Below are 18235 nucleotides of genomic sequence, written 5' to 3' on the forward strand. Positions count from 1 at the left end.
GAATCCTCTCGTCTCCTTCCTCCAGACCCTGCCCCAGTGGACAGTTTCGTGGCACCCACCCTCCTTGCCAGATGCAATGTGACATCACTCCCCTCCTCAGGCTTGCAGGGTATACTACTTGCTTCCTGACCTGGTATTTCTCTGATGTGGGATTTTCACTACAAAGGGAAAGAGACGTTAATACTCCTGGCCAGCAAAAGATAGAAGATGATGTCTTACCTTTGTGTCTATTGGGAAAATATCTTTGAGAGCATTTTATAGGATTCCTCAGAGTTGTCCGTAGTGATGACCAGCTCAATAACTTGATCCAGTGTTGGCTATCCCCATTTCCCTGTTTCCCTGAGATCACCTCCAAAATGTTCTACCTGTTCATTCACTTTTGTCCCAGACTCTGTCTTCAGAACAATCTAGGCTAAGACACAGAAATGACATAAAACAAGATTCACAATAGTAAGAAGAGGCTTCCATTATTTTTAGCCTTCCTGTATTGCATAAGCCACCTGACATCATTTAAAAGAAGCTATTATCTGTTTCAATTAATAAGAATTATTTTTTGTTGCTTACAACCAAAAGAAATCTCATGGATAGGGCTATATGTACTAGCCAAAGCAAATATATATTTTTCCACGATAATAATTTGTCATTCTCTGATTATTGATTTAAACACTACAGTGTAAATTCTGTGTAAAAATAATGCTTTCATCAGATTTAACATGGCTTCTCAGACTTTTAGAACCCAGTCCCTATGAGGCCAGCCAGAACATGGCACTGTTGCCTGATAGCTAAGCACATGGAATCCTAAATTTGAATCTTGACTCTGCTTACTTACTAACTTGGGCAAGTTACTTAGTATCTCTATGCCTCATTTTCCCATCTGTAAAGTGGAGGACGTTCATGGCCAAGATTAGATGAATTAATGTGCAACTTGCTTTTAAATATTTAGTAAAATCTTAGTCTTACTCGAAAGGGAATCAGCCTGATCATGAATTGTACCCCAATATTTCTTATAACTGAGATTTGTTACTTGACTCAATACTAACTTTACACTTTCTGGTTATTTCCCTCCCTTGTCATCTGCATCCTCAACTTTTAGATGATCATGCCAGACACTACCATCTGGTCACCAAAACCCCATTGTGCTCTTTTTACTGGCCGCACATCTAGTCCAGCTTAGATGTTAGGGTGGGCATGTGTCTAAGCTGCGGCCAATAGTATGTGGGCAGAAAGGATGCACCTTGCTTCCAGGCAGGGCTTGTGAACACCTCCCTTGAGATGCTCTGAACTCTATTCTTCCACAACCAACTATATGCAAAGGATATAGAGTCATATCTTGCACCCTGGGAGGACAGAGCCACAGATGGAGCCTGGATTCCTGAACGATCCAATAGGGCTCTACTTGTCAACCAAGAATATCCTTATTGTTGTGCCCGAGATGACAAAGCTAGTATGTAGTGAAGGCTGGATTTGAACCTGGATCTATGCATTTTTTTTTCCTAAAACACCCGGCTAAAAGTATGCTGGGTAAGTAAAGGAGGAAGACACTTTTCTATGTGCTTTGATTGTGTTAATGGAAAGCAAAGCACACATGAGGGAAACGATTTTAACATATTTACAGGAAAGAGTTCAGACATGGGTAACTTTTTTCCCCCTTTTATGTAGCTTCAGTAATTTAGACCTTTATCTAGGTATAAGTCATACCTATTTATTTCAGATGAAAAGTGTTTGGGGGCTAAAGATTTAGGCATTTAAAAATCTTTACTTTGAATACATAGACTGTCCATAAACTCAAAGAAATGCTGCATGTGAAAGCACTGTAAAGATTTCATTTGTCTTATTCTTCAGAGAATGTTATTAAATACTGATTTTTTTTGGATGAAATGAATGTGATAAGTGATCTAAAAAACTGTTATTTTTTCACAGAGAGAGGCTTGTGTCTTATTCATCTCCACAGCCCCAATGCTTAGCACTGACCTGGACACACTGAGTGAGAAAAATCATTGCCTAAGGGCTACAGATGAAGAAATCAAGTCCTCAAAGAGTTAGGGATCTTTTTACATCCACAAAGCTAATGAGTGATAGAGGTGTAATTCAAATCTTAATTTTTGGTTTTCATTTCACTGTCCTTTCCACTCCACTATAATTTTGTTTAAGTTCATCTCTACATTTGTCTACTCAGCAATTCTGATTGGTTGTTTTCAGTGAACCAAACCCTACACTAGACATTAGGGAAGAAAGATGAAAGCTATGATTCCATCTGCCCAGAGGAAAACAGTAAATATTCAACAGTAAGTAAGTATGACACAATGTGATTTGTGATATGAGTTACATAATAAATAAATAAGCAAACATAAATAAGTACATAAATACATGTTGGTAGCACTTTATAAAACACTGTTCAAAGTGCTTTTAAAGTCAGACTTTATTCAAACTTTGTAACATTCTCAATGTTGTTGTTCAGTCTCCCAGTTGTGTCTGACTGTTTGTGACCCCATGGAATGTAGCACTCCAGGCCTCCCTGTCCCTCACCATCGCCTGAAGTTTGCCCAAGTTCATGTTTATTGCATCAGTGATGCTGTCCAGCCATCTCATCCTCTGATATCCTTTTCTCCTTCTGCCCTGGATCTTTCCCAGCATCAGTGAATTTTATGATGAGTTGTTTGTTCTCATCAGAAGACCAAAATACTGGAGCTTCAGCTTCAACATCAGTCCTTCCAATGAATATTCAGGGTTGATATCACTTAAGATTGACTGGTTTGATCTCCTTGCTGTCTAAGGGACTCTCAGGAATCTTCTCCAGCACCACAGTTCAAAGGCATCAATTCTTTGGCTCTCTGCCTTCTTTATGGTCCAGCTCTCACATCCATATGTGACCTTGGGAAGACTGTAGCCTTGTCTATATGGACCTTTGTCGGCAGAGTAATGTCTCTGCTTTTCAACATGCTGTCTAGGTTTGTCACGGCTTTCCTGCGAAGAAGCAATTGTGCTCTGATTTCATGGCTGCGTTATTATTCTTGTTTTACAGATAGGAAATCTTGCAATGACCTATAAATCTAGCAAGTGCAGACTGCCTAACTGCAGATTTAACTTGGCTAATTCTATCATAATATGGAGTATTACCTGCTTGCATTCACATCTTTTAGTCATTGGAGTGGAGACAATATAAACCACTGGTTCCCAAATTTCTACATTGTAGAATCACCTGGGAAGCTTTTAAAAATTCTAATATTCAGGTGACAATGAAACCACAATTCCATGACTGGGAGCTATGCATCAGTATTTTTTAAAGTATTTCCAAGTGATTCCAAAGCACAGTAAAGTTGAGGACCACTGATATAAACTATAAAGACAATATCAATACAAGTGTTCTCTTTTATCCAAATCTTTTTGAAGAACTTAGTTTCTAAAAGTTCAAAATCAGAATACTTATGGATCCCTAATTTCAGTTATCTTAGCAGTCTTGTTTATATCATAGGTAGGCAAGGTACAGTGTTTGTTGAGCCAATCTCTGATTGATTAAGCAGTTATCATTACTAGTCACAGGCCAGACACTTCAAGCTTAGCTCATGGGTAGGCTTTAGAAAAAGTAGTCAGGTTTTGCCAGAATGCCAGAGGCACAAGGGAAAGGGAAATTCATTCCTGAAAACAGACCCCGGGAGCTGAGTCAGGGGGTTCTGCTCAAGTGAATGAACTGAGTGTTTGTGAGGACCTCTGCCACGAGCAGGTAGTGTCAACAAAGCTCAGAGAAGTGGGTTTGATCATTTTTAAAAGAAGAAGTAAGGTAAAAAAAATTAATTATGTATAAATCAAAAAAGCAAGGAATTTGAGACTAGATCATGTTTACTAGTCCAGGATGGCCGCATTCTATCCTTCTGACTTTAAGTTGTTTTCGTTTTTTTTTTTTTTTACCTCTATTATTTTAGAATAAGATTAGTATGGAAAGAATATTTTTCTAATGATGTTGTGAAAACTAAATGATTTGTCATCTGGCTTGTGGATATTAATGCATAGATCATTAAAAGTGGTTGCTGTCACTGTTAAAAGTTTTTGCATTAAAGCAATTCTACGGTTTTCTCTGATCTTTATTCACATATTCAGGCCATGGATTCCATGCCTAGCACAAAGAGGCATGAGATGATAATCTTTTATGCTAAATTATAATTTTTAAACATGTGTAGCTATGTTTCATTTTATACAATATCTGAATAGGTACTTTCAGGCAAATCGTGAGTAGATACTTAATTCTTATGACCATCTCCTCTCTTTTTTATTAATAGTTTGCTTGAAAAGGACCTGTGCATGGAGAAAATAGCTATGAGTCAGATCCAGAAAGGCTAGGGTGCTCAGGGTTGGTTGAATATAAAAGAAAAGGCAGAGATTCTGTGTTTGGCAGCAACAATAGAAGATGAACCCACAAGGGGTCCCAAAGAGAAAAATACGGGAGATGAGACTTATGAGAAGAAGCAGAATCTAAGACCACTAGCCAAACACCCAAACTGGATTTATGATTCCAAGACATTATCCAAAATCTGCCTGTTTTGGTTAACCTGGTTCAATGTTATACATAGAAGAAACCCTTGGCAACGAAGACTGATGTAGAAGATGGAGCCTTATCTAATTGTCTACAGGGAATATTATCAAAACTCAACCAGATTTTTGTCACCTACAGGAATTTCTATGATGAGATCCACAGTCATCAAAAGACCCATTTAGGCACATGGTTTGGAGTGGTGAATATTTTCTACATCCCCTCCAAGAAAACAGCCTAAGGGGATTATTGTTTGGGATCTACATGGAAAAGAAAAATCTTGAGAAAAGCCAAGAACACAACACTCAAAAGGCTGAGTCATGAAGATGAAACCAAGGCATCATTTTGAATGTCTAGGTTTGTTAGAGGCATGGATCACACCTAGCGCATTGTCACTAATATGATGTGATTACTCTTTGTTCATCTCTTTCTGTTTTGCTCTCAGGTGTTTCCTTTTAAAATCATGACTTCATATATTTTAAGCCATCATGTCCTTTTTAGCTCCGCCTATATATCATGACCCACTCCAGTACTCTTGCCTGGTAAATCCCATGGATGGAGGAGCCTGGTAGGCTACAGTGCACGAGGTCTCAAAGAGTCAGACACAAGTGAGCGACTTTCTTTCTTTCTTTCGATATATCACGACTCCCAGGAATGGCTCCTAGCTCCCTCGCAGGTCACTAGATTTTTCAGTGATTCGTAGCCCTTGGATCAGGTGCAGACTTCTGGTCCAATCATCTGCAGACAGGGAGAGGAATTTTACAAAGTCTAGTGTTGCAGCTTTGCCACCAGATCTTTGGTTAAGAGCAACTTCACTTTGAGGAAAATGTGAATGGGGCAGGAATTATGACTGACACATCCAGCACTTTCCCAAGGCTTCATAACTAGATAGAAATGGAACTTGAATTCTAACTCCCTGGGTTTAAGCACAGGACTCTTCATCACATCACAGCTTCCTCTGAGGTTAAAAATAAAAATCTATCCCTTGGTCATGTAAAGCATTTCTCCCCATCCCCACCCACATTTATACGCATGTACTCACGTGCACCCACACAAGCAGTCTCTCCCTCCCCTTCCCTTATTCTCTTCTCTCTCTCTCCCACCCACTCTAGACCACAGCGTGCGATAGCTTACGCCTAGAGTCCTGTGTGTTCTTTAGTTACGCCTAGACTCCTGTGTGTTCTCTAGTGGGGTTGAACCATGCGGATTTGTAACTTTAAGATAATATAACTTTCTTCTCAGGGCCAGGGGTCAAGCAGTAGATTTGAAAAATGAATCTGCTCTGATAACTAGTTGAGAAGATGAAGGCCCATTAACAGTCATCATAAGAGCAATTTCTCTAGGTAAAACTGCCTTTGAATCCTTACTCATCACATTAGTTGTTTCAATATGCATTTCAGATCATATAGGAAAAGACGAAAAATCACTGTGGGGACCATGGTGAAGCTCTCTGACATTAATTGGCCTGTCACTAACCACCTGAGCTTCAACATTCAAGTCAGATTCCTTAGGGACATTAACATTTTTTTTTCTTAAAAATGAAAAGACAGGGAAGTAAACACCTTCCCTTCATTCGCTAAATCCATGATTATACATATTTTATTTTTGACTCAAAATAAGAAACTTTGAAGTATGACAAAAGCATTGGAAGCTAGAATTTTGAATTAGTAAACAAACCAGTTCCCTGCTATTCCTCAAAAGACATCTTTAAGAGGTTATGAGAAACCCAATGGTTTTTGGAAAATCCTTGGCAAGTGTTTAAAAATATGTTTTGAATGTTTTAAACTCAAACAAATTAAAAACATATTTTTCCCTGGCACTTCCTTCCTTCATTTTAAAATATATGTATATTTTTCAGGGAAATTTTAGGCATGTGGCTCTAATTTTCACTTAACTCATCATGATACTGTTTCATAAGAGCTATTCAATGACTAGAAATCTTTGTCTTTTTAAAAATAAACCTTTAAAAACACTTTATTTCTTAAAACTGGGAAGTCAGAGAAATCAGAACTGGAAAAGGACAAGTAAATCCTGCAGATTTTACCTGACAAGACAGGGCCAACCTTGATCCATTTTCTTCCGGTGAGACTTAATTCCTTGAAGTCAAGTATTTTTCTGTAAAGATGGCCTAATTTGAAGGGGACTTCTTTCATTATGACAGAAAGTAGCCAAAACCATTCCAGACCTCATGATAGTACCCACATATCACTCTAGTGACCAGAAGTGGTTCTGTCCTATAGAAAGGCACTGGGCCCTCAATTTTCTCCTATTATCTTTGAAAACGTCTTAATGCCCTTCTGTGTTTCCCAGGCAGTGCTGCTGTTGTTCAGTTACTCAGTCATGTCCGACTTTTTGTGACCCCATGGACTGCAGTTCCCCTGTTCATCACCAACTCCCCGAGCTTGCTCAAACTCATGTCCATTGAGTCTGTGATGTCATCCAATCATCTCATCCTCTGTCGCCCTCTTCTACTCATGCCTTCAATCTTTCCCAGCATCAGGGTCTTTTCAGATGAGTCAGTTCTTTGCATCAAGTGGCCAAAGTATTGGAGTTTCAGCTTCAGCATCAGTCCTTCTAATGAGTATTCAGGACTGATTTCCTTTAGGATGGACTGGTTGGATCTCCTTGCAGTCCAAGGGACTCTCAAGAGTCTTCTCCAATATCACAGTTCAAAAACATCAATTCTTCTGCTCTCAGCTTTCTTTATAGTCCAACTCTCACATCCATACATGACTACTGGAAAAACCATAGCTTTAACTAGATGGACCTTTGTTGGCAGAGTAATGTCTCTGCTTTTTAATAAGCTGTCTATGTTGGTCATAACTGTGTGAGTATAGACCACATCTAATTTTCTTACTCATTCAATCTTTCAGCAAACTTGTAGTAGCCCAGACACTGTCCAAGATATTAGGGTTTAAAACTCAAAAAGGACAACAATTTTGGCTTCAAGAAGTTCAAAGCACAGTAGCTGAAAACATAAGTTAATAAAAGTATAATAAAGCATTAAAATAAGAGTATATTGAAGACTGAAAGTTGGTATTTCCAACCCCAACAAGGAAAGAATTTAAGTGTAGATGTTAGACCAGGGTCTTACAAAATGAATAGATCTTCACCACGCAGACATGAGCAGGTAAATTTAGGCTTACGGAGCCATATGAACGCAGGCATGAATGTGAAGACTCCTGGCTCATTTGGATAAAGGCCAGGCATTCGGCATGACTGGTACTGTGAGTGAGAGACGAATCTAGGGTGGCCCAATAAAGTGCACAGCAGGCCTTGTTAAGGACCTAAGACTTTATTCAAGAAATAGTGGAGATGATTACATGATGTTTGCCTTTTAGAAAGATGATTCTGGTGGCTTTATGGAAGACTGATTGGGTGGGAAGTGGGGGAAAAGAGTAGATGAAAGTTTATCTAAAATACTTACCTAAAAATTTGAGTAAGAGATTATTGGTATGCAGCATCCATAAACACGGAGAAAAAAGGAACAGGGAAGAGAAACATTAAGGAAGCAGAATTGACAAATTGACTGTTGAAAGAAATGGAGAGAGGGAAGTATGCGAGTATTGTAGGATTATGTCAAGGAGAAGAATGGAATTTCTATGTGGAAAGTGTGGGAAAGGATGATGAATTCTGTTTAAAATACGGTGGATTTGAAGTACCTGAGAGACAACCGTGTACACAAAAACTAGGTATTTCTGATGAAAACTTACAGGCTTCCTGCTGTGTGGCTCTTAACGAAACAGAACTGGTCATCAGACATCCTGACCAGATACGTTTTTTTGACAAAATTTTGAGAAACTTTCCAGACAGAACTGGCCCTATTTTCACAGCTAAGTCCATCAGAAGGGACGACAGAGGATGAGATGGTTGGATGGCATCACTGACTCAATGGACATGAGTTTGAGTAAAGTCTGGGAGTTGGTAATGGACAGGGAGGCCTGGCGTGCTGCAGGCAAACACTAATTTGTTCTCTGTATCTCTGAGTCTATTTCTTTCTTTCTAAGTATACACTTCTAATTTTTTTTAATTTTATATTTTAGAATTCTTTTGGCTGTGCTGCGTGGCATGTGGGATCTTAGTTCCCTGACCAGGGATCTAACTTCCCTGCACCCGCTGCTTTGCAAGCACATAGTCTTAACCACGGGACCACCAGGGAAGTCCACTACGAGCTTCTTTCTGTTTTGTTATATTTGTTTATTTTATGTTTTATATTCCACATATAAGTGAAAATGTTCTGTATTTGTCTGTTTCACTAAGCATAATACCCTCCAGGTCCATCCAAGTTGCTGAGAAAGGCAAGATTTCATTCTTTTTGTGGTTGAGTAATATTCCATTGTATACTTGAGTATGTGTGCATGCTCAGTCATATCCTATTTTTGTGACCCCGTGGACTGTAGTTTTCCAGGCTCCTCTGTCTGTGGAATTTTCCGGGCAAGAATACTGGAGTGGGTTGCCATTTCCTCCTCCAAGGAATCTCCCCAACCCAGGATCAAACCCCTGTCTTCTGAGTCTCCTGCATTGGCAGATGCATTCTTTACCAGTATATGTTCCTTTATACATATGGTGGTGGTTTAGTCGCTCAGTCGTGTCTGACTCTTTGCGACCCCATGGACTGTAGCTCACTAGGCTCCTCTCTCCATGGGATTTTCCAGGTAAGAATACTGGAGTGGATTGCCATTTCCTTCTCCAAGGGATCTTCCTGACCGAGAAATTGAACCCAGGGCTTCTGCATTGCAGGCAAATTCTTTACTGACTGAGCTATGAGGAAAGCCCTATACACATATATGTGTGTCTATAAATGCCATATATTCTTTATTCATCTATAAATAGGCAAATGGGTTGCTTCCATATCTTGGCTTTTGTGAATAATGCTACAATGAATAAATGTGTGCCTTTTCAAATTAATGTTTTCATTTTATCAGATATATACCAAGGAGTGAAATTACTGTATCATATGGTACTTCTATTTTTAATTTTTTTGAGAAACCTCTATACTAATTTCCATAATGGCTGTATCAATTTACATTCCAACCAGTAAGGGTTCCCTTCTCTCTATATCCTTCTCAATGCTCCTCTTTCTTGCTTTTTAATGATAGCCATTCTGACCAGCGTGAGGTGGTGTTTCATTGTGGGGTTTGATTTGCTTTTCCTGATGCCTAGTGATACTGTCATCTCTCAAGTGTCTGCTGGCCATCTGTGTACTTTCTTTGGGAAAAAGCCTGTTCATATTCTCTACCCAGTTTTTAAAAAATAATTAACTTTTATTGCAGTATAGGTGCTTTACAATGTTGTGTGAGCTTCTACTGCAGAGCAAACGAATCAGCCATGCACTTATCTCCTCTCCTTTGGATTTCTCCCCCGTTTAAGGTCCCACAGTGCAGTAAGTAGAGTTCTGTGCAGTGTGTTCCCATCAACCGTCTGTTCTATACACAGTATCAACATGTGTCAATCCCAGCCTCCCAGTTCCTCCTACCCAACTCCTTCCCCCTCGGTATCCATACCTTTGTGCTCTACCTCCGTGTTTCTATTTCTGCTTTGACCGTACACTGATATTGAATTGCTTGAGTTCTTTATGTATATTTTAGATATTAACCCCTCATCAGACATATCATTTACAAATATCGTCTCCCATTCAGTTGGCTGCCGTTTTGTTTTATTGATAGTTTTCTTCTCTGTGCAGAAGTTTTTAGTTTTTGCACTTTCAGTTGATGTTCTGTTTATTTTTGCTTTTGTTTCCTTTGCCTGAGAAGACAAATCCCACCGCCAAATATTACTAAGGTCTATGTCAAAAAACGTGTTGCCTATATTTTATTTTATGGTTTTGGATCTTACATTCAGGTCTTCAATCTATTTTGAGTCTAATTTTGCATATGATAAGAGAAAATGTTCTAATTTCATTCTTTTACATGTTACATGCAGCTTTTCAATTTTCAAACGACTTACTGAGGAAACTCTTTTCCCCAGTGTACATTCTTACCTCCTCTGCCATAAATTAATGGACCATATGTGTATGGGTTTGTTTCTGGATGCTACATTTTGCTCCGTGAATCTATGTCTGTTTGTTTTCATTTTTGTTCTCACCATACTACTTTGAATACTGTGTCTTTGTAGTCTGAAGTGAGGATGAATTATAACTCCATTTTTTTTTTCTTTCTCTCGAGATTACTTTGGCTATGTAGGGTCTTCTGTGGTTCCATGTGAATTTTAGGATTATTTGTTCTACTTCTGTGAAAAATGTCATACGAGTATTTTGATAGGAATTGCATTAAATCAATAGATTGCTTTGGGTAGTATGGTCATTTTAACAAAATTAATTCTTATAATACATGAACACAGAGCATCTTTTTATTTATTTATATGATCTCCAATTTCCTTTATCAGTATATTACATTTTTAGATTATAGATTTTTCACTTTTTTGATCAAACTTATTCTTAGATCATGGCATCCGGTCCCATCACTTCATGGCGAATAGATGGGGAAACAGTGGAAACAGTGTCAGACTTTATTTTTCTGGGCTCCAAAATCACTACAGATGGTGACTGCAGCCATGAAATTAAAAGACACTTACTCCTTGGAAGGAAAGTTATGACCAACCTAGATAGCATATTGAAAAGCAGAGACATTACTTTGCCAACAAAGGTTCGTCTAGTCAAAGCTATGGTTTTTCCTGTGGTCATATATGGATGTGAGAGTTGGACTGTGAAAAAGGCTGAGCGCTGAAGAATTGATGCTTTTGAACTGTGGTGTTGAGAGTCCCTTGGACTGCAAGGAGGTCCAACCAGTCCATTCTGAAGGAGATCAGCCCTGGGATTTCTTTGAAAGGAATGATGCTAAAGCTGAAACTCCAGTACTTTGGCCACCTCATGCGAAGAGTTGACTCATTGGAAAAGACCCTGATGCTGGGAGGGATTGGGGGCAAGAGGAGAAGGGGACGACAGAGGATGAGATGGCTGGATGGCATCACTGACTTGATGGACGTGAGTCTGAGTGAACTCCGGGAGTTGGTGATGGACAGGGAGGCCTGGCATGCTGCGATTCATGGGGTTGCAAAGAGTCGGACACAACTGAGCAACTGATCTGATCTGATTTTTAGGTGTTTTATTCTTTTTGAAGAAGTTGTAAATTAGATTATTTTCTTGACTTCTCTTTCTGATAGCTCATTACTAGTGTATATAAATGCAATAGATTTCTATATATGAATCTGGTATCCTACACCTTTACTAAATTCATTTCTAAATTCTAATTCATTTTAGTGAAGTCTTTAGGGTTTTCTATATATTATTGTCATCTGTAAACCATGACAATTTTACTTCTTCCTTTTCAATTTGGATGCTATTTATCTTTTTCTTACCTGATTGCTATGACTAGGGCTTCCAATACTATGTAAAATGGAAATGGCAAGAGTGGGCATCCTTATCTTATCACTGATCTTAGAGGAAAGAATTTCAGCTTTTCACCATTGAGTATAATATTAGCCATGGGTTTGTCATAAACAAAAAGTGTTCCCTCTATACCAACTTTGTTGAGAGCTTTTATTGTGAAAAAATGTTGGATTTTTAAAAAAATGCTTTCTCTGCATCTACCGAGATGATCATGTGATTTTCATCCTTTGTTTTGTGAATGTGATCATCATACAGTTTTTATATGTTGATCTAAATCTACTTGTTTTAAACTGACTCTCATTTAAGTTCAAACATGTTCTAAAAGATTTATATTTTTCACCACTCCAACCACATTTTGTTTTTGATGTTATACTTTATATTTTCATGTCAATTCCTTAACTGTTTATTGTAGCTATAGTTGATTTTTACAATTTTTGTCTTTTAAATTTCATACTAACTTATTTGTGTTTGATTCACTGCCTTAACCATATATTTGCCTTTACCAGTGGAATTTTTCCCTTCCTATATTTTCTTATTTCTCATTTATAGCCTTTTCTTTTTCTTTTAAATCTGACCCTTTAACATTTCTTGTAAGGTAGATTTAGTGGTGATGATATCTTAGTTTTTGCTTGTCTGGGAAACTGTCTCTCTTTCAATTGTGAATGATACCTTTGATAAGTGAAATGTCCTAGATTGTCGGGGGTATTTTTGTTTCAGTACTAACTTCCCTGGTAGCTCAGACATTAAAGAATCTGCCTATAATTCAGGAGACCTGGGTTTGATTTCTGGGTCAAGAAGATCCCCTGGAGAAGGAAATGGCAGCCCACTCCAGTAGTCATGCCTGGAGAATCCCATGGACAGAGTAGTCTAGTGGGCTACAGTCCATGGGGTCACAAAGAGTCACACAAGACTGAATGACTGACACATTTACTTTAAATATATTATGCTTCTCCTTTCTGTCCTGCAAAATTTCTGCTGTAAAATCAGTTGATATCTTTATGGGAGTTTTCTTGTATGTGACTCTTTATTTTCCTATTTTCACCTTTAAAATTCTCTCCTTAACTTTTGCCACCTTAATTATGTTTTAAATGCCAAGAGCCTTCTGAGAAGCTAGTAAGCCCCACTGGTTTCAACCACCTTCTCTTCCTAATGTTGGACCCTAGGGCTGGGGTGCCTAATATGTGGCTTAAAGCTCTCGATTCGTAGGGAGGATTTCCAAGCCTGTGATAGTCCCCCTTCTCTTCTGAGTCACCCGCTAGGGTTGTGGGTTCGTACTAGATTGCTTATCGTCCTCTCCTATCAACCTTCATGTGGTCCTTCCATTATAGTCTTGGTTGTAGAAGAACAGTTCTGCTAGTCTTCAGGTTGTTCTCAGCAAGAGTTGCTCTATATGTAGTTGTAATTTTGATGTGTTTGTGTGAGGTCATGAGCTCAGGGTTCCCCACTCCACAATCTTGTTCTCACTCCTTTCAAAACTTTATGTGTATTAACTCATTTAATCCTCATTAAAATCTTGTAAGTCAGATGCTGTGCTGTGCTTAGTCGCTCAGTCACGTCTGACTCTTTGTGACCCCATGGACTGTAGCCTTCCAGGCTCCTCTGTCCATGGGGATTCTCCAGGCAAGAATACTGGAGTGGATTGCCATGCCTTCCTCCAGGGGATCTTCCCAACCCAGGGATTGAACCCAGGTCTCCCACATTGCAGGTAGATTCTTTAATATCTGAGCCAACAAGGAAGCCCAAGAATACTGGAGTAGGTAGACTATCCCTTCTCCAGGGGATCTTCCCAACCCAGGAATCAAACCAGGATCTCCTGCACTACAGGCAGATTCTTTACCAGCTGTGCTACCGGAGAAGTCCACCATTATTATTCTCATTTTGCAGACAAATAAAGTGACAGAGCAAGAAAGTGACCAGATCAAACTTTCTTCAGATTTAATGTTAGGATTTAATAAGGCACCATATGTAAATCAGACAGCACAGGGCTTGGCACACTTTTAAAAAATTGTCGATATGTGTTAGTTTATTGCCTTCATTGTGCCTATCTAATTCATTTGTAAAACTCATAGGACTTGGAGAGACCAAATAAACCAATTGAGACAGTTTTGAAAATGAAAAATATTTTGTATTCAAATTAATTAAAATTATTTTTCCAGTTACTCATCAATCAACCATCAGACCTAAGACCAATGGCTGAGGAACTCTAGTTTTATAATGACAGAATGAAGAATACAAAACACATTTAAAAAATAAGATTCAAATTTAAAAGTCATGATTTCTATTCATAATGTTTAAGAGCCCTTTTTAAAATAAAAATCACTCATTTACTGCCCTCTGGATACAATAAGTATTGTGGGATTTAAAATGGATTACCCTTTCTTGCCCTGGTGGCACTGAAAATCTGAAGGGGCAAACTTAACAGAACTTCCATAGGCTGACCATGAATCAACATTTGCAATCTTTCTTTTAAAGTGTTTGTACTTGAAGTTTGAAGGAGGCAGATCCAAGAGATAAAGGCCTTTACATAAAGCTAATCTTGGCAGTGTTTTCAGCATATTTTTGTCTTCTGAGCAAATTCATAATTACTTTGTGCTTCAGCTCCTTTTAAGTCATCTGTCTGTCATAAAGTAACTTTGAACTAAATTTACACTTTATCTCTCTGTCTTTCCATGTGCATTTCATTTTCCTTTAACCACTGGTTTTGAAACCCCTTTGCCTAACGTTTCCATGTTTGTTTGCAGAAAGTTTCCCACATACAGCCTCTAACTTGTTTTTTGGGCTAATGCAAGCTAAAAGATTTTTCTCAAACATATTTGGTTCTTTACAATTATGCATCCATGTCTTTCTCATGGTATGGCCCTGTAAGCCTGTGTATCTTTCTCTGACTCTTTACTCCTTTTATCTCTTTTTTTTCCCCATAGAGGGGAGTTTAATGGCTCCAGGAGAGGACACACAGAAAGGCAGCAAGCGGGTAGAAAAGAGACAGAGAGGAATGCAGAAATATGCTCACGGGGCCCTTCCTCCAACTCCCAGGACACTGCAAACCTTTGGTCTTGTTACTGGGATATCTGGGGAGATATTAATAAACAAACAACAATAGCCAGAAAAATTATCTGAAAAATAAAAAAGAGTTTGGTCAACATACAGATCAAGCAGTTTGGGAGTTTTGGGGAAACTTTTAAACCTTCAAAACTTTTGGGCTATTCATTGCCATGTAGGGATTGACAACTAATAATTATCAACTGATAATTAGCTTTCATTTTTATTGTCATTTAAAACAATCTTCAGGAACAGAAATCGTGGCTTATAGTTCTCGCTTTGTAATTGGCACTGGGCACATAGTAGGCTCTCAGTAAATGCTTGCTTGCTATGTGAATGAGTGAAATTTCTTTGTCCACAACAAAAGGCACTGAAAATTATCATAGAACTAAAACCAATATGTAGAAAGCAAACTTTCTTTCCAAGTGCTCTACACATAGAAATCTTATACTATTTCCAAGATACTGAGAAACTTGTGTAAATAATGACATTATTGACATTTCTTTTAATTATACTAAGACCAAGAATGAATCTTAAATAATTAAAATAATTTAGAAATGTCTCAAAATCAAGATGAAGAGAAAAGGGAAATTAAATAAGTGGAAAGCCCAAGAGAAAAAGCTCTTGTGTCTAAAGAAATATTAGCCTTAGTCTATGTATCTTTCATACCAATCATTTGGCAAATATATATAAACCATCTTATGATACTTTTCAATTTGGTGTTTTCTACTTGGACTTCCCTGGTGGCTCAGCTGGTAAAGAATCTGCCTGCAACGCAGGAGACCTGGATTGGATCCCTGGGCTGCGAATATCCCCTGGAGGAGGGAAAGGCTACCCACTCCAGTACTCTTGCCTGGAGAATTCCGTGGACCGTGTAGTCCACGGGGTCGCAAAGAGTCAGACACGACTGAGCGACTTCCACTTCATTCCTACCTAACTTTTCATATATTTATTTTTCTCTTTCCAAATATAGTGTAGGTTCCTTAAAACAGAGACTACTGTATGTTTATCACATACATAGCACTTTCTTTTACACTGTGTATGTGTGTGTGTCTGTGTATGTTTCTCTGTGTGTGTATACAGAGATTCACATACTTTTCGAATCATATTTTAGGAAAGGTGAACACTAAGAGGAAGAGCCAAGAACTAAGGCTGTGAGTGAATTCTTCAGCTGGCATAATCACTTACACAAATCGATGACATTTATGTGCATGTTCACACGTACTTACAGTGCTTTATATCTTACCTATAAATATGTGTGAACATGTATGTAATGCCATCGATTTGTGTAAGTGATTATGCCCGCTGAACCAGTAGTACATAATTGGCCACATATGGGGACCTGTCCACTTGCAGACGGGCACATCCACCCACAAGTGATTGGCTGTGCCCAACTTTAGAGAGTTATTTAGTGACATTCAAAATCAACAGTAGTATTAACATACTTTGAAAGACAGTTCCAATGTCTTTCTAAGGCACGCATGAACTGGGTCTTTCCAACTGACAGCAGTGTATATATCGATTTTTTGGATTTGGACAGCAGCTTTTGATTTTAAGAATGGAGACTACTGAAACTAAAGTTTGCTGAGAACCTAGAGTTTATTCTGAAATTCATTTTTATTGTGTCTTGCATCAGCCAAGGCAATCATTGACAAACAGCTTCTAATATTTCTTAGTTATGCAAATTGTCCCTTTTTCGTGCATTTAATGTTGGGAGAATTGAAAGGCAGAGTCCATCATGGAAAAAAAAAAAAAAAACAACCTTACTATAGAAGATCAAGTAGATATCAAGAATCCGGAGAGTGAGTTAAAAACACTTTGCTTTCCCCTAAGTCCTCTATATGTTCTAACAGTCCTCCTTGGACCAGCATGTGGTGGTCCTCACAATTCGCCCTCTCCTTTTGCCCAGGCTGGCGGGGTTCCATTTCTTTCCTCTCTCAACCTCAAACTATCACATCAATCCTTTGGCCTCATCTCTTTTCCCGCAAGCAGGGGGATGTGGCATCTGAGAACAGAGGATAAAGGACAGCAGGTTTTCAGGATCCAGTCTCAAACTGAAACCTCTAGATGGCAATCTTTTTATTGTTCAACAGTCCTCTGAACACAACTTTGGGAGTTATTTTGCTTTAAGGAATCTGTGCTTCTTGTTTTGTTCTGCAAAAGATTCCCTCCTATTATCCTAGCTTTGTATTTGTTATGATAAACCCCAGAGAGTAGCTGATGGGAGAAGGAAACCAAACACGTAGTTTTGCCTCCTATACCTGTATCTTCCACCTTTTATCTCACTTTATTCCTATTAAGTTGTCTTATCCCAATGTACTTTTCCTGTGATAGTTAAATTTAGTAAATCATTAGTTGGACTTTGCAATTTACCTACCTTATTATATCAACTCATGTTCTGAATGGAAAGCAAAAATGAGTGATTGCCGCAACAACTGTTTATAGAAAGGCTAAGAGCCTTAAAAAATAAAATATAGTAATAATAATGATATTGGTAATAATAAAAGCCTTGAGGATAAACACTTCAAGCACTGTTCTAAGTGCTCTATATAACTTATTTAATCCTCACAACAATTATAAGATGTGACACTATTCTCATTTTACAGATGAGGACGCTGAGGCAGAAAGAGATCAAATAATTTGCCTAATAGCTAGCGAGAGGGAGAGCTGAGATTCAAACAGTTTGGTTCTAGAGCCTAAGTTTATAACTGTCACACTATTTAAAAAATATTGTGGGCAATGCATCTATCACATACTAGCATATAATCAATTGGTGTTTGAAAGGCACAATTTAATAGAGCAAAGAATAACTACATACTGGAAAGAGAACTGGCTTGCTGATCCCAAAGATATAAGCTCTAGTCTCATCCCTGTTGCTTATTGACATAGGGTCTGTAATTGGAAATCCCCTTGGGAGCCTCCTTGGTTTCTGGCATAACTCGGTCAGTAAAAGACCAGTCTATCTTGCAAAGTCTTTAAGGTTTATTGATTTTTATCATGGTCATTGAAATCAAGAAGTCAAGCAGTATATGGACATTGGAAAGTGTATTTTCTGCTTCTGTTATGTTTTATTGTGATTCATTTCAAATACTTTTTAGTTCAATGTGCTGGAAGCCATTTACCATCCAAAATTTTAATTATTAATGTAGAAGTGTTTAAAAATATGTCCATTAAGGCTGATAAAGTTGCGTCTGATTAATGGGCTTTTCATAAACGCACTGACACAAACTTTTTTTAAAAATTAATTCAGCCTGCAAATGCACATCATCCATTTTGCTATCATA

This window comes from Bos indicus x Bos taurus, chromosome 14 (genome assembly GCF_003369695.1).
Source record: "Bos indicus x Bos taurus breed Angus x Brahman F1 hybrid chromosome 14, Bos_hybrid_MaternalHap_v2.0, whole genome shotgun sequence".
Classification (NCBI taxonomy): domain Eukaryota; kingdom Metazoa; phylum Chordata; class Mammalia; order Artiodactyla; family Bovidae; genus Bos; species Bos indicus x Bos taurus.